Genomic DNA, 17261 nt, shown 5'->3' on the forward strand with positions numbered 1-17261 from the left:
CTAGTTAACTACTACAACCTTCATCTTATCAAAATTTGTGTTTCTTAATTTTTGTTAATCTTCTATATTTTATTATTAATGTACCCTGTACCCATGCCGTAGGACTTTTATAATGTGGTTGTAGTAACTAGTACAAGTGACTAGTTAACTACTAAATCCTTGGTTATATAAAAAAAAAATGTTTTTTTTTTTACTTTTAATATTTTATTACTGTACCCATACTGTAGGGTTTGTTTCTGTAATTTAAGTGTAATGGGTGGTACATGTCACTAGGTAACTATTGCATCGTTTATTATATTAAAATTATTGATTTTAGAATTTTTGACACTATATATGTTTACTGTACCCATACTGTAGGACTTTATACAGTTGTATTGAATGGTACATGCCACTGGGTAATAACTACACCTCGGCTTCATGCACTTTGTAGACGCTCCCTTAGCACTTCCTTAGCATTTCAACGCAGATGAAACTCACATTTACAAAATAACAGAAAATAAAAATGTACAGAAAAAACGTTTTAAACATATTTGATTGTAGTTTGTTCCTTGTTTACTGCAGAATCAGTTAATGCAGTTTCACTCATTTTGGATGTTTATTAGTCGAGAACGAGACGAAAGAAACTCGAATGTCAGGAGAATGTCCAAGACTTCCTGGTTTAGTTCGTGAGTGTTCTGTTCAAAACAAGTGTGTTTAAATCAAATCAACAATCTGAACTACATAAAGTAACAATACACAGTAATGTACAGAAGTGTGGAAATGTATAAACTCACCTGCGTTCATCAACTTCAATTATCAACAAAACTACAAACACAGACACGGAACAGATCCGCACTCGAACAGAACAGGATCAGATCAGTTTCACTTCTGCTGAACTAAAGGAGAGAGAGAGAGAGATGGAACCTGGCCAGGGTCGCGGTGGGTCCTTCTTTACTTGTTAACTGAATGTAAATCAGGAACACATGCTGCACAATTATTTGAAGGTAACCAATTATCATTCAGTGTAGTTTTAAATAATACACACACATCTACTTTTTATGTCTCATCCTGCAACTGTTTCCCCAGCTAACAATTTTTGGTTCCCAGAACGTTCCGGGAACGTTAGTTTTTGGTTACCAGAACGTTCTGGGAACGGATCATTTTGGTTCCTCGGGAAAGTTTTCTTTACGGAAATAGAACGTACCCATTTGGTTGTGCATTATAGTTGTGGGAACGTTCCCCTAACGTTCCCGTAACCTTAAAATTATTGGAACCTTAAGGGAACCTTGTACTAACCTTTAAATTATTGAAAACTTTAGACAACCTTGCAATAACACTCCGGTAACACCGGCAGCCCGTGTCGGCTCTGACTCTTTTTGAATGACTGCCCAGAATCGGGCCAAATACACTGGCCCAAATCCGGATGCCAGATCTCCGCCGACTCTCCCATAACTGGGCCGGAATAGCCCCCGAAACACTGCGATACTATTTATTTACCGTTTTCTTCTCCTTTACATCATCATAGATAAAATAGTAGATTTATACTACAGATTAACTACAGATGCTACAGATTAACTACAGATTGTGCAGTAGAAAGTATTTTATTAAGATAATTGCAGAAAGTAGTATAATAATAATAATCAGGATATTATAAATAAGACCAATTACAAAAGTGAACCAAAATAACAGCTATATGAATACTATACATAGAAAATAACTATAATAATAATTATATCTTTTCATGGGACAACACTATAGACATGAAACTTGGATATAACTTAGAGTAGTCAGTGTACAGCTTGTATAGCAGTGTAGATTTACTGTCTTCTGAAAATAACTCAACACACAGCCATTAATGTCTAAATAGCTGGCAACATAAGTGAGTACACCCCACAGTGAACATGTCCAAATTGTGCCCAAATGTGTCGTTGTCCCTCCCTGGTGTCATGTGTCAAGGTCCCAGGTGTAAATGGGGAGCAGGGCTGTTAAATTTGGTGTTTTGGGTACAATTCTCTCATACTGGCCACTGGATATTCAACATGGCACCTCATGGCAAAGAACTCTCTGAGGATGTGAGAAATAGAATTGTTGCTCTCCACAAAGATGGCCTGGGCTATAAGAAGATTGCTAACACCCTGAAACTGAGCTACAGCATGGTGGCCAAGGTCATACAGCGGTTTTCCAGGACAGGTTCCACTCGGAACAGGCTTCGCCAGGGTCGACCAAAGAAGTTGAGTCCACGTGTTCGGCGTCATATCCAGAGGTTGGCTTTAAAAAATAGACACATGAGTGCTGCCAGCATTGCTGCAGAGGTTGAAGACGTGGGAGGTCAGCCTGTCAGTGCTCAGACCATGCTCAGTCTGCATGGTCGTCATCCCAGAAGGAAGCTGACGCACAAGAAAGCCCACAAACAGTTTGCTGAAGACAAGCAGTCCAAGAACATGGATTACTGGAATGCCCCGTGGTCTGACAAGACCAAGATAAACTTGTTTGGCTCAGATGGTGTCCAGCATGTGTGGCGGCACCCTGGTGAGAAGTACCAAGACAACTGTATCTTGCCTACAGTCAAGCATGGTGGTGGTAGCATCATGGTCTTGGGCTGCATGAGTGTTGCTGGCACTGGGGAGCTGCAGTTCATTGAGGGAAACATGAATTCCAACATGTACTGTGACATTCTGAAACAGAGCATGATCCCCTCCCTTCGAAAACTGGGCCTCATGGCAGTTTTCCAACAGGATAACGGCCCCAAACACAACCTCCAAGATGACAACTGCCTTGCTGAGGAAGCTGAAGGTAAAGGTGATGGACTAAACCCAATTGAGCACCTGTGGCGCATCCTCAAGTGGAAGGTGGAGGAGTTTAAGGTGTCTAACATCCACCAGCTCCGTGATGTCATCATGGAGGAGTGGAAGAGGATTCCAGTAGCAACCTGTGCAGCTCTGGTGAATTCCATGCCCAGGAGGGTTAAGGCAGTGCTGGATAATAATGGTGGTCACACAAAATATTGACACTTTGGGCACAATTTGGACATGTTCACTGTGGGGTGTACTCACTTATGTTGCCAGCTATTTAGACATTAATGGCTGTGTGTTGAGTTATTTTCAGAAGACAGTAAATCTACACTGCTATACAAGCTGTACACTGACTACTCTAAGTTATATCCAAGTTTTATTTCTATAGTGTTGTCCCATGAAAAGATATAATAAAATATTTGCAGAAATGTGAGGGGTGTACTCACTTTTGTGATACACTGTATATATATATATATATATATATATATATATATGTATATATACTGTATATAAACAATATAAAGAAGTAATGTTTGTTTGTTTGTTTATTAGGATTTTAACGTCATGTTTTACACTTTGGTTACATTCATGACAGGAACGGTAGTTACTCATTACACAAGATTCATCAGTTCTCAAGGTTATATTGAACACAGTCATGGACAATTTAGTGTCTCCAATTCACCTCACTTGCATGTCTTTGGACTGTGGGAGGAAACCGGAGCACCCGGATAAAACCTGCACGGACATGGGGAGAACATGCAAACAACACAGAAAGGACCCAGACCGCCCCACCTGGGGATCGAACCCAGAACCTTCTTGCTGAACCTTGGCTGATGATCTACACTGGATGTTAGATGCTGCAGAGTAGTGTTCATAGTTTTTACTCATGTATGAGAGGTGAAGAAGCAAATGTGGCTCAGTGATGGTAGTGGACACTTGAATATCTACAAAAAATACAAGGGACAATCTTTGGGTTATAAAACTATATATGATCAGCCATAACATTAAACCTCCTTGTATGTATACTCTTTTTCTATCAGCTCCACTAACCATATAGTTTACTAACCATTTACTGACTTTCCCTATGGGATTAATAAAGTTATCTATCTATAGAAGCACTTTGTAGCTCTACAGTTCCACTGTCGTCCATCAGTTACTCTGCATACTTTGTTACCCCCTTTTACCTTATTCTTCAATAGTCAGGACCTCCACATGACCACCTCAGAGCAGGTATTATTTAGGTGGTGGATCATTCTCAGCACTGCAGTGACACTGACATGGTGGTGGTGTGTTAGTGTGTGTAGTGCTGGTATGAGTGGATCAGACACAGCATCGCTGCTGGAGTTTTCAAATACCGTGTCCACTCACTGTCCACTCTTATATTATACACACCTGCTTTGTTGGTCCACCTTGTGGATGTAGTCAGAGATGGTAGGTCGTCTGTTGCTTATTATTGTATTACTATTATTGTTGTTGTTCTTGTTGCTTATTGTAGCTTTTAAGTTAACGTTATCTACAGTATTCAATGAGCTTCAATTATTTAGCAGCTGTTGTCTAATGCTAGAAACTGTTAGCCTTTTAGCTAACGTTACCTGAAGTGTTTCAGTTCAGACTACCAGTTAACCTGAAACTCACTAGATAACATTACCTAACAGTTTCCATTTCCAAATTGCTCTCTATCTTAATTCAAAACTCATTAAAAGACTTTCTCCTTACATTTTACTAAGTAAAAAGTTGTTAAGATTAAATGTTTATTTACCTCACACGAACGAACGAGTCCTCATTTTCAACGGCTCGCATCACACTGTTGCTATGGTGACGCTGTTCAACATGGGTCAGATGATTGTGCTAGCTGGGTTAACTTAGAAACCTTCTGGGAACATTACTGGAACGTTACTTTATACACATAAGAAAGAAAACCTTAAGGGAACTTTTAGATAACGTTCTCTGTTAGTTTTCATAAAACCATGAGAGAACGTTAGGTTTCATAGTTCCCGGAACGTTTCGTTTTTAACGAAAATAGAACGTTATCATAACGTTATGGGATGGTTCCCTAAAAATAACCATAGGGGAACCAAAATCTAACGTTACGGGAACGTTCTGTGTTAGCTGGGTCGTCTCGAACCACCAACCTTCCGGTTAACAGCCGAACGCGCTAACCGATTGCGCCACAGAGACGCAGGCCCAGCTGTTTCATTGGACGGTACACACGGGTCACATGACTTGCTAACTTTTACAGCAGGGCAATTAAGTTTGGCAAATAAAAATAATCACATGTTTCTGACCTGAATGAGAGGGGCATTAAAACGACCTCACACTTGTCAGAGACAACGTTTGAAGCACAGGTCAATGGGACCTGCTAGTTAGAGAAGGATCACTTGTTTGTTAGTTTAAGTCCTAAAGTGGGTTTACAGCGCCATCTACCGGCCAACTGAGTCCTGAACTTGGTGCAATTTTCCAACAGTGGAACGTTTTGTTGTGATTTTGATACTTGGGTGGCAATGTTTAACTAAAATTACTTTTATTTAGTGTTTAAAACTTCTAAATTACCTCAGTTTGTTTAATTGATTTCAATCAATTATATCAATCACGTAAGTTTAAATCACTTGAGATGTAAAAGTAAAGTCTGAAGTTGTGTAGCTTTTCTTTATTTACTTAGCAAATGGCTAATCATTACGTTTAGTTTTCTTGGTGTCAGGGTTCCATGGTGTAATGGTTAGCACTCTGGACTCTGAATCCAGCGATCCGAGTTCAAATCTCGGTGGGACCTTACTGCTTTTATTTGGGGCCCGGTGTGAGGTCCAAGATTGAGAAACATTACATTTACATTTTCAGCATTTAGCAGACGCTTTTATCCAAAGCGACTTACACAATGAGCAATTGAGGGTTAAGGGCCTTGCTCAGGGACCCAACAGTGGCAACTTGGTGGTGGCGGGGCTTGAACCGGCAACCTTCTGCTTACTAGTCCAGTACTTTAACCACTGAGCTATCACTGGCCATACTGAAACATTAGCAGTTTCAGGATGGTAGCATTCAGCGCATGTGCAGTAGAACAGAGCATCACAATTGCTTGTGCTAGTTTAGAGTCACCTTAAATGACATGTTAATTTCCATCCATTCATCCAGCTTGAATATCATAATAGCACTAGTAGTGTTATAGTGTTCCACATGTGACTGCTCCATCCCAAAATATAATCGCTAATCATTGTTTACAGCGCCATCTAACAGCCAACTTGTTCTTAAATGACTAGTTATTAACTTTTGGGCTTAAGTAAGATCTCACTGTGTGGTTCCATGGTGTAATGGTTAGCACTCTGGACTTTGAATCCAGTGATCCGAGTTCAAATCTCGGTGGAACCTGGCTTTATTTAGGTAAAAACACTGTTATCAATGCTGAGTATGCCCAATTGTAACACCAAAAGCAGTGGTGGCTGGTGCTAAAAAATTTGAGGGGGTGCAAACAAAACAACAAATTAAAAACAAAACAATAAAAAAACTAGCCTTTAAAAATAGCACTATTTGAACATGAATTTTGCCCTCCTTTCCTTCTGGCTTGCAAATTTCTCAATGACATTATGGTTAAAGTCAGTAATCTCAGTCACTAGTCTCTTCTCTATTGACAACATGGCCAATGCATTCAGCCTGTCCTGGGTCATAGAGTTTCTCAGAAAAGTTTTAATTCTTTTCAAGGTTGAGAAGCACCTTTCAGCTTCTGCTGTGGTCATGGGTGTGGTGATGAGGATCTTCAGGAGAGTGACAGTCTCTGAAAATACTTGTTGTCCCAGTATGATATTACAGACCTAGAGAAGGATAAACATGAAAATTATGGTGATCATAATTTATTTATTTCACATCTAAATAGTTATTTTTCTATCACTGTTGAAATTTAGTCATAGATCAAGTCATAGAAATGAGTTTGCTGCCATTTTCAAGCATTTTTGGAACAGAATTTTTGTGGAACAGGTTTATAGAAAACTCAGGAACCAAATGTTATGAGAATTAGTTTTATTCCATATTACCCATATATTGCAGTACAGCAAGAATAATAACATATATTGCTGACAAGCATTACACCAACATACACTGATCATTCATGCATAGCATAGAAACAGCTCTAAACAAATCTAATCTAATTGGACTGTGACTTCCACAACTCACCTCTGCAGCAATCCTTTCATGGTCTTCTACACTGAGTGTCAGACGCTTCTTTACTGGCTGACCGCTACCTTCACTGCTTTGTCCAACCATGGAATGGAGAGAATTTCTGCAAAGGAAAAAAATTACAATACCAATAATAATAACAATAATACTAATAAACAAAAGAGGAAAATGCACAACTATTACCTGATCTTTTGAATGTCCTGCTGGAACTACTGAATGCTCTCCTTGATATAAACTGAATCTATGACCTTCTTCTGGAGTTTGGAATAGAGGAGGTCCACATGAGGCATGATATGGTGGAAAAGCTGCAGAAAGAACTTAAAATCCTGATCCTCCAGTAGCATGGCAAACGCACCTGCCTCTCTGACAGTAACGGGGTCAAAGTCACCAGAGTCTCGTATGCTTTCAAAACAGCGAATGAGGTCCTCTCTGTGTTCAAACACAGTATTGATGGTACGGCTGTGAAAGTTCCATCTGATATTGCTGGATGCTGGTAGTCTGTGCACCACAACTTTATCAAGAATACTTGTGCGCTTGGGTGATCTGGAAAAAAAGCTGGCAAATCCATCAAGGTTAGAAAAAAAAATTCTCACTTTGGTTATGTGAGAAGTAGCCTGCTGCATTATCAGATTGAGCTGATGTGCGTAGCAGTGGATGTAGTGTGCATTTGGGTACATGTCTTGTATCTTCTTCTGAACACCTGCAGTGGCACCCCTCATCACGCTGGCTCCATCATATGCCTGGCAGATGAGCTTACCCTTTTGATCCTCAGGAAGGATAGTTGCAAGACGTTCTTTTAGGGCTGTAGCAATGGAATCAGCAGTGGCCGACTGCAAAGGGATGAACTCAAAAAATCTTTCCTGCACATTGTTTTTAGCATCAATATAGCGTAGTACAAGAACAAGCTGGCACTGCGTGGCAATATCCATTGTCTCATCTGCCTGGATTGAAAGAAAATCGCTGCCCTGGGCTTCTTTGATTATATGTTCCTTCAGAACAGACAACATACAGTCCAGTAGCTCATTCTGCACAGTTTTTGAAGTTCCCTTAAACACAGTGGCATTCTTAATGTGCTCCTTCAGCACTCCATCAAGAGAAGCAACAAAATCCACCAACCCTCGAAAAATTCCGGGATTATCTGAGCTCTTACTTTCATCATGGCCACGCAAGGCCAGCTCAAAGGCTCCACAAAATTTCACACAGTCTATTATTCTAGACAGGATGTGCCGATTTTTCGTCACCTCTTCATTGTGCCTTCTAACAGCAATCCTGTAACCTTCATCTAGCTGTTGAGCAATGCTAAGTTTCCCAAAAAAACTTAGCTTCATAGCATTGTCTAGATGGCTGCGGCTGTTTTCGTGCCGTTTGCATTTTTCTGAAAGATGTTTTAAATCTCGTACCCCGGTCGTTATCCACAACACCTCCGTGCCAGGACTTTGAAATAGCAAACAGGGAAAGCAGTAAAAGGCATTACTTACGTCGCATCCAGCTAGCCAACTCCGTTTGTCATAACAAGAGCTGGAAAAGGCTCGAGTGTAGTCTCGTCCTCGATCACTTACCTGTTGCTGAATTTGTAAATTGGGACGATCCGGTCCAAGCTCCTTTATCCTTTTTTTTTTGTTCCAGTGAACGCTTTGTGAAAGCGTTTTTTTGTAAAGACAAGACTGAATTTTCTTTCATTATGGAAGAAATGCTGCTCCAATCTGCAACTAACTGTTTAACGTGAACCAAGCTGATAAACGATTGATCAGTTAATGAGTCGACTCGGGGATTGTCCAATCACACGGCGTTTAAAAAAAATAAGCCAATAGTGACACACTTCTAATAAGAGTGGGTGTATCCGGGACGCAGCTCTCTGCGCCCCTGTGGAAAATGTAAAACAACCAATTAAAGAGCAGCCTCAGACCACATGTTTGCCAAAAGTTTGTGTACGCACACAGACACTCATTATACCGGCGCCCCGCGCATGGGAAGTGTGCATGTAAACAATTAAATACAAATATTTATTTATTTAAAAAATGCTATCATGACCATTAGATAAACAGTTAATTAGACAATTAGACAAACAGACTAATTAATTTCATAACTATTTTGCAGAATGTAATTTACTTATTTTAACATCTTAATAATTTTAAGGGGGGCGGCGCCCCTGCGCCCCGTATTGACCAGCCGCCACTGGTAACTACCCCAACACTGCTCATGTAGCTTTAGAGAGGATTACAGTCAGTCCTAGACGTTCTTCCAAGCAGTTTCTCTAATGTCATGTTTTGTTTTCCAACTCACACATTCACATCAGTAGAAGCTTAAAAATAACACTACAAACCAACTAGTCTATAAGCACAAGAGGATTCATTTATTTATAGACGGTGCTGTTTATGCTTTTACACTTTTTATTACAACAAACACAACGGCAACAATTAATAATTATAAAAGTACAATAATAAGGTGAAGGAGTGAAGGTGGGTGTGTGTGGATAAAAGCTTCCAGCACCTGGTATTCCCAGGCGGTCTCTCATCCAAGTACTAACCAGAACCGACCCTGCTTAGCTTCCGAGATCGGGTGTTCTCAGGGTGGTGTGACCGTAAGCAAGAGACGCTGTAAACAAGCTGCTTCTTATAGACGTCCGTCGTTCAGCCTTTCACTCCGCTGTGTGTCGTCTTTTACTTTCTCTGTTCTACACGCAGCTTTTCAAATAAAAGATCCTGAAACAGAGACAAAACACACAGAGAACCAAACACACCGCTCAGCTGCTGCTGCTGATCCTCTTTCACCTGCATTTAGTACAAAACACCACAACAAATCATCTGGATTCAACCTTTTCTTCACCATGTACCAGAAAAGTCTCTCACTGCTGCCTACAAAACCACACAAAACACTTTATACAGAAGAACCTTTAACTATCTCTTACTTTTATTTTTATTTTATTTTTCTTGCCAGCTTCGTGTTGTATTGAAACTAAATTAAATAAATAAGTATTTAAAAGCTTAAAATTGTTTAGGTAAGGTTTGTGTATGTATGATTTGTGTACATTACATTTTCAGCATATGCTTTTATCCAAAGCAACTTACACAATGAGCAACTGAAGGTTAAGGGTCTTGCTCAGGGACCCAACAGTGGCAACTTGGTGGTGGCGGGGCTTTAACTGGTAATTTTCTGTTTATTAGTCCAGTACTTTAACCACTGAGCTATCACTAGCCCTGTACATTTTATTCATTTAAATTCTCCTCTAGGCCACCCAAGAAGGATGGAGCTCCCTGCTGAGTCTGGTTCCTCTCAAGATTTTCCTGTAATTTTAAGGGAGTTTTTCCTTCTCACTGTCGCCCTCGGTTTGCTCAACAGGGATTTTTGGTCTGTTGGTCCTGGATTCTGTAAAGTTGCTTTGACTCAAGTAAAAAGTAAAAAGTAACTAATTTAAAATGTACTCAGAGTAAAACGTTACTTAGTTACTTTTTTAACGGGGGCGGGGGGGTGTCTCCTGTGTAATGCAAACAGGACAAGTGGATATAAATCTTACAATAGTTGTTTTTAATTAAAATATAATAGAAAAAAAACATGTTGATACAACATTTAAAACATTTAAAGATGTGTCATGTGTCACTTTAGTACAGACCATCCCATAAAACTTTTTATAAACTGTATAACCACTGAAGTTGGCATTAATTGTGGATTCTATAGACCAGCCTTCTTTTCATCACCAACAAATACCAAACAACATCATACTGCAGATCTCATAACTCAAAACAAGTCAAGGTTACAAGTGTTGTGACTTTCACTAAATGACCCAAAGAAACCTTCAAGATGTAAGACAAAACTTACTATGTTGTCAAATAACGAAGCATTAAACTCCAAACATGTTAAACTTTTAAAATCACCCTTCCCTCCCTACTCTATACCTAGATTACAGCTCCTTTATTTTAGCACCAGTAACGGATGTTATTTAAATTGTAGTGAATTACAGTTCTTAATACAAAACATACTGAAGTAAAAGTAAAATTACTGGTTGTAAAATCTACTTTAAAAAGTACAAGTACACAAAAAACTACTTAATTACAGTAACACGAGTAAATGTAATTTGTTACTTTCCACCTCTGGGTTGTACCCACACTTTACCTAGTAATCGTTAGTAGAAAGGTTTAGTTTGCATTGTTCAAATTCTATTGTTTTCATTTTTATTTCTACTTTAATTTCAGGTTCATAATTTTCTTCCTCCGTTTTATTTTCCATCATTTCTTCTTTTTCTTTAATTAAGTCAGTGCATGCCTGTGTGGGTAAAAATCTGTGTGTAAATTCATATAAAATGTCTTTTAGCTGTTTGATTCTGTCTCCTTCTAATCTTAAGGCTGGGTTCAGAAATAGGGGTTGGTTCAGGATCTGGTTTCTTTCTTGAAAAGTAAAAATAGTAAAATCCATAAAATCTTTCCATGCTCTAAAAACCTCTTTATAAAATTCTGGTATGTTTTTTTTTCCGTGTCTTTCTTTAATTTAATGTTTAAAGTGTTAATTTTTACAATTCCCCAAAAGTGCCACAAGAGGGCGACATCACAAAGTTTTTTTTTTTTTTTTATATGTCACAAAATCTCATCACCTGCTTCCAGTCTGTAGACTAAGCTGTTCTTCTTACAATATGAATGTAATGATTGATTTGGGTGTTTGGTTTACACTGTGTCTTTTTTATTGGTATTTTATTGAGCAAAACTTAAGAGAGTTTAACAAAACATGGTGATTTTAAAGACGTGAATTTTCCTGAAAACCATAAATCTTTCACTCTGACTTATTATTATTATTATTATTATTATTATTATTATTATTATTATTATTAACATTAATTGCTGCTGTTTTTTTTTTTTTTTTTTTTTTTTTAAACATAAAGCGTAAAACCATAAACACTATTTATACATAAATTAATTTCATTAGTCATCCATTTAAGATTTTTGTTTACATAAGCATGCCTGAAATTTAATGAGCTAACCTTAATAATTTTAAGCTTTTAATTACTTATTTCTTCTATAAGAAGCAGCTTGTTTGCAGCTTATCTCGCTTACGGCCACATCACCCTGAGAACACCCGATCTCCTCCGATTTCGGGAGCTAAGCAGGGTCGGGCCTGGTTGGTGCTTGGAGGGGAGACCGCCTGGGAATACCAGGCAAGTATGTAGGCTTGTTCGAGATGAACTGCGCCTCGCCTTGGTGGTCAGCGAGAGCAGCTGGTTGCAGTTGGGGGAGGAGGTTAAAAGAAAGCCGTCAAGTCGGACAGTCGCCACCTGCGACAAACGTGAGCTACAGCGGATCTCGTGGCGTTTGCGTTCTTCGTGGCTGATGAAGTGGATGCAGTAGAAATCGCTCTGCTTTTGCGTGAAATCGAACTAAACATTATTTATCATTAGGTTAAACCCAGCGTTTGTTTTCCAAATCCATAGTGGTGAATATAGATGACCATAAAGTGTCAAACTAAGTTTCTGTAAAATCTGTAAATAAATATAGTTTTACTCATCATTCATTTATCTTGTAGATTGGTGAAAAAGAAAAGTTCTAACAAACATGTTATCAAACACATATTTATGTTATTGATTAGATTTAAATATTTGTCTACAACAATTTAAATGAATAGACCTAAACTAAGTAGCCTATTTTTCAAGACTGTCTATTGAAACATTTCACATGAAAACGTGTGAATACATAATTCCAAATATACGGTTTGTTCAAGGTAGAATTAGTGAATATGATAAACAATGTATATAAAAGTGTTCTAGAAATAATCAGATGGAAATTATAAAGTGCACTCAATCAGAACTTAATCATCATTGTGGTTGTGTATATGGTAAATAGACTGCAATTATATTGTGTCAAAGTGGCTTAAAGTCCAAACTGTCTAATTATATTGTCTACGTAAGGACTTAATCACATTTACCCTTCTTTAGGCTTGTTCCAAAAACACAACATTTTGTAGAGGATGTTGTCCCCCTCTATAGTCTCTCAGAATTTAGAGGTCATTTCAGACTCTACAAAGGACAAGTGGAGGTACGATATGATAACCTTCTTTTCTCTCACTTACTATGTAGGATCTTATAAACACCATTGGCCCTGTCTATATGAATCCACAGCAGACAAAATTGCCACTGACAAAGAGTGTCCTAGCCTGTCTATGGACACTGTTGAACCAGGAGTCATATATATAGGGGTATTTCAGACAGATTCAATATCACAAAATCCACTCTTGCCAAACATCTCCATGAGTTTTGTACTCTGGTAAATACACACATGGCACACCACATTTGCTGGCCTTTAGGACAAACCCTGCACAATTCTTTGTTAAGCTTTGAAGCAGCTGGATTTCCAAACACTATCTGTGCAGTAGATGGATGCCACATTCATATTCAGAAGCCACACTGTGACAACCCCCTGGCATATTTTAACAGGAAACAGTTCTATTCTATCATTCTCACTGGATTTTGTGACAGTCACCAGCAGTTCATGTTCAGCGTGGGTCATCCTGGTAGCTGGCATGATGCCAGAGCCTTTCGCCTCACAGAGGTTGCTTGTCTTTTAGAAGAAGATCCCCTGTCCCTGGTCCCACAAGGGATGTATATAATTGGGGATTCATCCTACCCTCTATTGCCCCAACTGATGAGGCCTTACAGAGACAATGGGCACTTGACAGCTAGGCCTTCGGCAAAGTTTAGGAGACTCCGATGCCTGCACATGAGGAATGTCCAGTCCATCAGCTCAGCAGTGTCTGTTGCATTCTACACAGTGTTTGCTTGGAGCCAGGAGACCATGGTGATGATGTGCAGGATGAAGAGGATGATGAACAACATTCACTACAACCTCACAACCAAGATGTAATTCATTATAGAGACATAATAAAAAAAAATGTTTTTGTGTCATCTTTAACTTCATGCCTTTTGGAGATAATTTTATCTTCAACTTGCTTAACTGTTCACAGTAACAGTAATTTTGACCGGGGTGCCCAAATGTTGGCATGCCACTGTATTCTATAGATGCATTGTTAAACAGTATACCTCAGTATGCTCACCGATGTGCCCAGTATGAGTCACTAATGAATAATGTGGTTAATATGCACATTGTACAATTGTGTAGAAGTTTGTGCTTCTTCAAGCACTGACAAATCAGTTATTTAGGCATTGATGATGAATAGTGGCTGTGGTTTATTGAAGATGAATCTCTTGACACAATCATCTTCTGAACAACACCTTGTTTTGTTCTTCCAGAACAGCTTACCTTCTGGCCTTGGTTCTTGTAAAGAAACATGACACCATGCACATCCACACATTTTTATTTATGTAGCATATTTTAAAATGTTTACAAAGTTTACAGAGAAAAATGAAAAATAAATCAAAGTGTAATAGTGATAGTGGTATTAAAACAGTTAAGATATAAAATATTAAAGCAATTTAGATTGCTTTATATTAATAAAATTAGAAGACAAGGACCATCAGAAGTTCTAGAAAAACATCAAGATAAAAAGATCTGTTACATTAAAGAAATATCAGGTAGCCTACTTGAGTCTTTTCATGATATGGAATGATAATTATGACATATGTTGCAATTTGTACGAAAATAAACTGTTATGCTACTAGAAAGCATGATAGTATTTCGCACATATCAGGTCTTTAAGACAAATAAACTGAGATTTACATTTTAGAATGAAACGAAACAACCGCCAGAGGATTCAGCGGAGCTTCTAGCCAATGAGGATTAAGCTCTGTCGTCATCAAGCCGTCTCTCAGGCAGCGCAGCCCGTGGAGAGCAACTGCAGTGACCGGTTCCGCCGCCTGCAGCCGCCGCGCTCTCGCGAGATTATCACCAGTCTGTCATCGTGACGCGCCGGTGGCGCCGACGCAAGTCGGACAAAAAAAACTTACCGGCATGCACCGTACCGAGCCAGGCGGCGATCGGTCTGCGCAGCGCCGGGTTAAGTCGAACAAGCCTAGTGCCAAAAGTCGTCGACCAATCAGAATGTGTTTTCGGCTTCGACCAATGAGCTCCAGCTTCCCCTGCATTTTCATTGGTCGAAGAGAGTGAACCGTTGTGAAGACAAATGGACAATCAACGACCTCAGGTAAGATTAATAATTATTTCATTTTAGACTATTTTTTAATTTAAAAAAAAGTGTTAAAGAGAATGTAAGGTTAACTTTGTGTCATTATGTGAATATAAACTAAAGCGGTACCCCTAACTTGATAAAATAGCTTTTGTGTATTGTACATGTTAATTAATAAAGTAAAGCCTTTATACAGTAAAGTTCATGTGCTCACGTGTTTAGTGCCACAGCACAAAAATGGACTATTTTAGTAAATCAAAGTGGGTAGATCTGGAAGCTATAGCCACCTAAATGATATGATGAACTATCTCTAACACGATAGTGAACATTATGTTCACTTTCCCAACCAAGACTAGAATATCAAACATGACACATTAAATAATTTAACCGCAACTCTTTAAAATAAAATGTTTTACAATTGAATGTTTTGCTGTTTTTTTATTATTACAGCAATTTGATAGTTTTTGATACCTTACAGTATGTCAGGCTTTTGCTTTCTTTACTATTATATAAAGTGTAAACATTGCATATTTACCATGCATAATGTAATGTTTTAAATGTAGGTTTCTGAATAATTTGCAGTGTTCAAGAAAAAGCCACATACAATGACAGCGTTCCCCTCCCTCCACCAGAATCCAGCAAGGAAGCAAGTAGTGTTAGAACACCAAGCAGTAAGGTAAAAACATATCTGCAATATCAACAATATCATAGCACCAACCAGTCTGCATTTAATATGGTGCACTTATTGTGTATTGATATTGTTAACACTAATGTTTTATTTAGGCTTAATGTTCAGTGTGTCAAAAATATTTTCTATTGGATTGTATAGAAATTTATGCCAGCTAGTGTGGAGAAAGATAACAATGTATTTGATATTATCTTCATTTTTATTACTCCTATAATTAAATTATAAGGACAATACTATCATATTAGGACACCGTTATAATTATTGAGTTAATGCATTAAATATGGCCCTTAATTCCAATTCTGCTTCGTTCACCTGCTATAATAACACCATAATAAATTTGCAGAGTGGTATGTACATGTATATAACAAGAAACATTGTAATCTATACAAAGGTCAATGCTTATTTTGCTTTTTGATGTTTCTTTCTGAACAGGCTAATGCAGACTTTACCACCTATGGTTAAGACAGCTGGTTCGCCCTCTCTTTGTCCAAGAACATTCTTTCAATGGCTCACAGGACAGGAACACATCAGACCAGTTCGTCTGTGGATATTTGTGCCCATTCAATAAATTAGTAAAACAAACTGTGTACTGTTATTTATTTATATATAATATCTATGAGAATAGAGTCAGTACAAGTCAGAGTCAGTACAAAAGTTACATTTGCCACATTTGTTCCGTTGTCATGAACGGGGATGTTGGTTCCAGCCTTCAACAAAGATCTGAAGGTCGGGGAAGAAACACAAGGTGTACCAGAAAGAGGTGCAGGGTATTTGCAATGTCCAGCATCTCAACTTGTTCAACATTGTGCAGGATATCATAATATGTGGAGGTCACAGCTGTCCACACATCAACCAACAGCCTTTCAATTCTGTAAGACAAAATAAATTATTTAAAATGTAATACTTTGTTGACTAAATAACATCTGTGAAAAAGTGGTAGCCGTATAGAATTCAAGGACAACAATAGCCTTAAAATGTAGAAACAATAAACAGTGTAGGGAAATATATGTTGAAGAATTTTATAACTTAGACAATCAAGGACATTTGTGCCAGTATGCCCAAATGTGGCCAGTGGGAATCCTAGCATGGATTTAAGTTCAGTCACTGGTGGAACTGTCTGTACCCTGATGGATGACATTCTGGTTTCCACATGTTCACTCACCAACATGTGAATTTGCCTGAGGGCATTTAATATATCTTCAGGAATATGATTTTTAATCAATCCGCTAATTAATCAATAATAATCATTTCATGTGTGCAAATGAAATGTAAATAATTCAGATCAATACTTACTACATACTGCTATTTATGCAGCTACCCCTCCAAAGCTTTATGTCTTAGTAAGGCCTAGACAACAAAAGAAACCTAAGATAATTAGACATACATGTTAAAAGATGAGTATAGTCAGAATATGCCTGATTGTTAAAGCTTTAACAAATTCTACCCTTTTAAAATGATGATTTGATGTACTCTAAAATAAGTGTAAAATTAAAATAATTAATAATCTTACCTGAGGTCGTTGATTGTCCATTACTCTCTTTACAATGGAAAGTTGGGGCTCATTGGTCGAAGCTGAAAAC

General features: G+C 38.2%; 1 long non-coding RNA gene, 2 other non-coding genes and 2 pseudogenes across 3 annotated transcripts; 4 read left to right on the top strand and 1 right to left on the bottom strand.

Annotated features, from left to right (window-relative positions):
- Positions 1 to 5469: 5469 nt before the first annotated feature.
- On the top strand, positions 5470 to 5541 carry trnaq-cug (transfer RNA glutamine (anticodon CUG)). The gene has a single exon. It is a non-coding gene; the product is annotated as a tRNA-Gln (tRNA).
- Positions 5542 to 6059: 518 nt separating this feature from the next.
- Positions 6060 to 6131, top strand: trnaq-uug (transfer RNA glutamine (anticodon UUG)). The gene has a single exon. It is a non-coding gene; the product is annotated as a tRNA-Gln (tRNA).
- Positions 6132 to 9410: 3279 nt separating this feature from the next.
- LOC134327219 (5S ribosomal RNA) lies at positions 9411 to 9519 on the bottom strand (annotated as a pseudogene).
- Positions 9520 to 11968: 2449 nt separating this feature from the next.
- LOC134327166 (5S ribosomal RNA) lies at positions 11969 to 12090 on the top strand (annotated as a pseudogene).
- Positions 12091 to 14876: 2786 nt separating this feature from the next.
- LOC134326863 (uncharacterized) lies at positions 14877 to 16263 on the top strand. The gene is made up of 3 exons (XR_010014618.1): positions 14877 to 15011; positions 15576 to 15669; positions 16114 to 16263. It is a non-coding gene; the product is annotated as an uncharacterized LOC134326863 (long non-coding RNA).
- Positions 16264 to 17261: the final 998 nt, after the last annotated feature.

This window comes from Trichomycterus rosablanca, chromosome 14 (assembly GCF_030014385.1).
Source record: "Trichomycterus rosablanca isolate fTriRos1 chromosome 14, fTriRos1.hap1, whole genome shotgun sequence".
Taxonomy (NCBI): domain Eukaryota; kingdom Metazoa; phylum Chordata; class Actinopteri; order Siluriformes; family Trichomycteridae; genus Trichomycterus; species Trichomycterus rosablanca.